Below are 6,552 nucleotides of genomic sequence, written 5' to 3'. Positions count from 1 at the left end.
AAGTAGACAAGTCTGGGGCAGTGTCTGCATCTGTGCAAAATAACTTTAGTGTGGTCGAGTTTGAAGTGATGGTGGGGTGTGCCTCTGGCAAATCAAACCGTCCCTGAGCACACATTGTGTCTGTTTGTAGCCAGGAGTCTCATACATTGCACCAGGTACTGAAAACACACATGTTAAGGAAAAGAGGTAGGACCTCGTTTCTCAAGGAGCCTTAAGATCAACTAGAAGAGGTGGATATGAAATCATGCAAACGTAATTACAAACCAATAACTGCAAGGAAGGTGGCTCACCAGTCCTGCAGGAATATAACAGAGGACTCTGAATGAGACTGCAGGGTGGGGGGCAGACACCTGAGGTCTCTGAGTTAACCTCTGATAGGTGAACACAAGCTGGCCAGCAGGAAGGGGGGGCTCTGCAAGGCTGTGCCCCCCGAAGCCATGAAGAGTACAAGGTAAACAGCAGATGGGAGCAAGACATACCCAGATGACACTGAGAAGCCAGGCAGACTGGCAAGCTGGGCCAGAATATGGTGGCAGCAGATAAGGCTGCAGGAAGAGGCAGGGCCAGATGACTCAGGTCTTTGGGGATCCTGTGGGGTTTGTGGGTCTTTATTAGAAGGACAATGTCTTGGGCTGGATCTCTGGTGACAGCCAGAGCAAAGGATTTTGAGGCCTCCTGCCTAAAGGTTAAGTGCATAATTAAAGTGAGTAGATTCCTGGAGAACACACATGGGTTTGTATTAGCAAAACATTAAAGATGTGACATTAGAGAAAAAAGCTAAAGAGCAGAAAGAAGACTTAGCAAAGAAAAACAGACTCTGGCTCCAAATTAAGGGCTGCGGCACTTGCTAAGAAGCTTGAGGCTAGCTGTGCCACGTTTCTGCCCTGCATTTCTTCTAACGTGCAGTGAAGAAGTGTCATTCTTACAAGGCCTTTCAGAGTATTAAATGAGCTAACAGACAATAGATGCTTAATATAGGTCCTGGCATGTTGCAAATACACACACACACACACACGTATATATATTGAGACAGGGTCTTGCTCTGCTGCCCAGGCTATAGTGTAGTGCCACCACCTGACTCACTTCAGCCTCTACCTTTCAGGCTCAAGCGATCCTCTCACCTCAGCCTCCCAAGCACCTGGGACTACAGGTGCCCGCCACCACGCCCAGCTAATTTTTATATTTTTTGTAGAGACAGGGTTTTGCCATGTTGCCCAGGCTGGTCTCAAACTCCTGGGTTCAAACAATCTGCCCACCTTGGCTTCCCAAAGTGCTGGGATTACAAGTGTGAGCCACCTCGCCCGGCCATGTAGCAAATATATTTAATTGAAGAAAAGGAAATGAAATAGCAAAGTGAATGGAAGGATGGTGAGTCAAAAGGTAAGCTACATTAGGAAGAGAGATTTTTTTCTATTTTGTTCACTGCTCTATGTATCCCTAGGACCTTGAAGAGTAACTGGCACAAGTGGACACTCCACAAATGCTAATTGAATAAGCAAGTTAATAAGTGAATGAACAGAATTAGCACAGTTTATCCTAGGAGCTAATGAAAGAGGGAAGTTCAAAGATGATTATATTATGTCAAATGTGAAATCCATGTTTTTCTGCATTTTACATACATGATCTTGCTCTGGCTCTCCATAACTCTGGCAGATGTTGGAGCATTTTTCTGTTTTGCAGGCATAACGGGACACAGTAAAACAATACATTTGCTCGAATGTGTGGGCCAATTGATAACCAAGCTCACTTAAATTCAGATTTCCTAGAGCCTATGATCCTAAGGGAAGGCCTCTGGCTTCTGATGTTGGGGGTCACTGTGGTTTTCAGGAGGGTGTGATGCAGTGGGCGAGCTCACTTCTTCCCCTGCTGGTTCTAGAGTTGCTGAGCTTAGACTGCTTTGTCTCTGACACTGGTTGACTAGGAATGACATCGATACCATTGTTCTTAGAAACACACATTTCCCTTATAGCACATCCATGCAGGTAAGTCGTGGATTGGATTATATCTAGGTGTCACTGTATTTACAAATGCTACATGGAGTGCCTCACCAGGCAGTTTCTGGTTTAATGGGAATAATCTAACTTAAATTTGTATTTTCTCATGAGCTTTCTTTTGGGGTAAAGTGTCTCTTTGTTTATGCCAATACGACCAAATTCCAATGCACCCCACTCCTTAATTTATAGGCTAACTTCACCCTCTGATTCATTTACAGGTTGCAGAGTTGCAAATCTTTTAGCTAATACCACCCGCAACCATCCTCCTTCTCTAATATTCCTCTCCCGTTGTGTCCTACCTTCTGTGACGTCATTAAAATATGGGATCTGCCATCATCTGAGCATTATTCCTCCCTGCTCTTTTTTGTGATTTATTTGGCCTCATGGCTTTGGGCTCCTGAAACCATTTCTTCAGGACAGCAATGTTTTCTTCCTTACTTTGAACCCTTTTCATGGAGTTTCTCAGATCTCCATGGCCAAACCCTTTGCCTCAGCTTTGGGGATTCACAATCTCTTAGCTCCGTAGCCCTCAAATCAGCCCAATTTGTTACCAAGACACCAGGAGTTCGGTCTAAGTCCTGCTGCTCTCCACACAGAAAGCCAATCACTGAGACCACGATTATTGCCAGAGAAGAATCTTTTAATCAGGTGCTGCAGCAGAGGAGATAGGAGCTCAGTTTCAAATCCATCTCCCTGACTGACTAAAATTAGGGGCTTATGCAGCAGCAGGGAAGAAATATAACAATGTGTGGAAAAAGAGGAACTAGGGAGGGATAAGGAAGCAATCATGTTGAATAAGTGGACTGGACTGGCATCTCACTATCTGGTTGAGATGACCTGGGGTGATCTGATGAGTTTCAATTCTTTCTTACTTTTTGAGAGGGCTAGTGGTCCTTTCCTGAGGAAGGAACTCAGATAAAACAAAAGTAAGTTTCAAGCTCTAAGACCAGAAAGGTCAAATTCTCTCTCTCTCTCTCTCTCTCTCTCTCTCTCTCTCTCTCTCTCTCTCTATCTCTCTNTTTTTTTTTTTTTTTTTAGACAGAGTCTTACTCTGTCACCCAGGCTGGAGTGCAATGGTACGACCTCAGCTCACTGCAACCTCTGCCTCCTGGGTTCAAGCGATTCTCCTGCCTCAGCCTCCTGAGTAGCTGGGATTACAGGCGCATGCCACCACGCTTGGCTGATTTTATGTTTTTAGTAAAGACGGGGTTTCACCATGTTGGCCAGGCTAGTCTCAAACTCCTGACCTCTGGTGATGTGTCCGCCTCGGCCTCCCAAAGTGCTGGGATTACAGGTGTGAGCCACTCTGCCCAGCCTCTCCCATTTTCTTGAATTGCGGTGAAATACTCATAACAAAAAAAGTTACTACTTTAACCATTTTTAAGTGTACAATGCAGTGGTACCTAATACACTCATAGTGTTGTACAGCCACCTCCGGAACCCTTGACATCTTGTAAAGCTGAAACTCTAAGCCCATTAAACAATAACTTCCCACTTCCTCCTCCCTCCATTCCCTGGCCATCACCATTCCGTCTGTGCCTGTGATTCTGACTACTCTAAGTACCTCGTGTAAGTATCTTCCTGTGACTGACTTATTTCACTTAGCGTAATGTCCATGAGATTCATTCATGTTGTAGCATATTGCAGAATGTTCTCCATTTTTAAGGCTGAATACAATTTCATTGTATGTGTATACCACATTTTGCTTATCCATTCCACTATAGACATTTGGGTTGCTACTATATTTTGGTTATTATGAATAATGCAGCTATAAACATGAATGCATGTATATCTCTTCCAGACCCTGTTTTGAATATATCTCCAGAAGTGGAATTGCTGAATCACAAGGTAATTCTACATCTCATTTCTTGAGGAACCTCCATACTATTTTCCACAGTGGCTGTACTATTTTATATACCAACAGTGCACAAGGGTTCTGATTTCTCCACATCCTCACCAACACTTGTTATTTTCTGTTTTTTCAATAGCAACCATCCTAATGAGGTGGTATACCCTGCATTTTTTTGTGTTTCCTTTTTTTCCAGAAACTATATTGAAGTAAAGTTGAACTAAGATTATGTGATGTTCTTTGTGGACACAGCCTCCATTTTTACCTGGGTAAGGCCTGCTGGAATTCAGTGCACCTCTGTGCTTTTATGGAAGGGATTCAGAGGGCAAGGTTAAAGCAGAGACAGCTCTTAGTGGCTAGTGATAGTGAGAGTGAACCAAGTAGTCTTCAGGAGATTGATAAAGAGAAATAAAATCTGGTCCTTGGTTTGTTTTCCATGGACCTGAGATGGAAGCAACATGTGTGCATTTTAATGAAGTTATATTAATATAATAATGGATATTTAAAGAGTGGTTTACACTTTTTTTTTTACATAATTTGACTGATTTGGGGAAAATAATATATTCTTTTTTTCTCTCTGTTTTTTTTTTTGAGATGGAGTTTTTGGTTTTGTTACCCAGGCTGGAGTGCAATGGTGGGGTCTTGGCTCACTATAACCTCTGCCTCCAGGGTTCAAGTGATTCTCCTGCCTCAGCTTCCCGACTAGCTGGGATTACAGGTGCATGCCAGCACACCCGGCTAATTTTTGTATTTTCAGTAGAGACAGGGTTTCTCGATGTTGGCCAGGCTGGTCTCGAACCCCTGATGGTGATCCACCTGCCTTGGCCTCCCAAAGTGGTAGGATTACAGGCGTAAGCCACTGCGCCCGGCCTAAGAATGTATTCTTTTAATATTTTATTCCAAAGCCCCTTCAGTCTGAGCCTGCTCAGAATAAGGGCTCAGGATAGATTCTGTAATCAATTAATAATGCAGTATTCCATGTGAGGTTTGCAATCTGTCCCTGAAGGAAGTATTATAAACCCCATCTGTATTTTAGACATGAGAAACCTGAGATTTGAGCAAATGTAATGAGCGAATTCCATCTGTCATTCTAGGTCTAATGTTGGATGATGGTCCTGCCATACTATGCAAACTGGTCACAGGCATCTCTTCACTTGTTCAGTAGACACGTTTAGGAGCCAGACCCCAAGGATTGGCTGAAGACACAGAGCTAACTATGAAGAGGAGCTTGGAGCTCGTGTCCTGCTGGAGGGAGGAACTGGCACATGGACAAAGTGATAACACAGAGGGAACCCGTCTTACCACATACGGGTACAAGGAAGACACCACATGTGAGCATGGGAGGCAGAGGTCTGAGAAACTTCACAGATAAACTTCTATTTGAATTCAGTCCTTAGGAGGCCTGGGATTCCCAGCCAGCCTCTGTCCTTCTAACGGAATTTGGTCAGAGAAAGCAGCACGTGGAGAGTCCAGCGGGGGAGGACAGACTACAGCGTGTCTTTGAACCACCTGTGGCTGGATGCGGCTCCCACTCAGGTGGCAATGCAGGGAAAGAGATCAGGGCTAATTTTCTATGCTGTGCCAAACAGTTTAGTTTTTATTGGTAGGCAATGGATATCAATGACACTCACAATTATCACCACTGGATGTGATATATAGACCCTACTTTTCTCTTTCCCAGTGGTTGCCCACATTGACATCCGTGGATTACTGTGAATTAGAGGCTTCGTCTGTCCGAACGATGCTCTAGGGTGACTGGGGTGGCCGGAATGGGACAGCCAAGTTGTGGGGTTTTCTGACAGCCTTTGGAGGCAGCCCGGATCCAACTGCATTTGCATACATCGCATTGTTCCAGCTGATAAATGCACAAACACCCATAGTAGGTCTCCCTAGCCGCTTCTCCAAGGAAGGCCCACAAAAGCTCTCTCATGAGTTCGAAGTGATCCCTCAACACCCCCTTTCTGTCTCTATTCTGTGTTAAATGAGGAGGGAAAAGGCACTGCAGCATTTTTCCGGATATGCAGACTTCCGCAATGAGTCTGCAATGGATGGCCTAATATGGATCCAGTGTTTCATATTGTGTTAAATTCGTTTGTGTAAATCCTATTGTGTAAATCAGTTTGATACAAAAAACATGTATTGGCTCTTAATACTTACATGACATGTGCTAAGAATGTCTGTGAGTTCCAGAATCTTCCACAAACACACGCCATAGCACAAGAAGACAAAATGCATGAGTTATAAAAGAGTATTTTCTCCTGTGTTATATACGATTGAAAGAAAGATAAGAGGCATATATATATTTGATTAATTGATGGCAGGGTAGGAAGAAAAGCAGGAACAAATTTATGATGACATTTGAAGGGAGGTGGTTCCTAATAGTGGAAACAGCAAGAGGGAAGCCCTCCAAATAAATAAAGTTATAAACGTTAACCTCAATTTTGAAAGAAATGAGCACATTGTTCAAAGTATATAAATAGAGAAGGTAATATGATCCAAGTTGGGTCTTTGAAAAGTAAATTTTTAAAAATTATTTTTAAAAATAAAATTTGTCTGAAAAGCAGATCTTCCTAGAAGAATATGCTGATAAGAAGTACCAATCCAAGTGGCTACATCTCCAGCACTCTCCCAGGACCCTTGCAGAACGGCTTTCCTTATCAACTCCTCTCCCTCTGACCTTGTCTACCACTCGGCAGTAGAAGTTCTCTT

The sequence above is a fragment of the Theropithecus gelada genome, chromosome 1 (genome assembly GCF_003255815.1).
Source record: "Theropithecus gelada isolate Dixy chromosome 1, Tgel_1.0, whole genome shotgun sequence".
In the NCBI taxonomy this organism is placed as follows: Eukaryota; Metazoa; Chordata; class Mammalia; order Primates; family Cercopithecidae; genus Theropithecus; species Theropithecus gelada.
Note: the sequence above shows the minus strand (reverse complement) of the source record.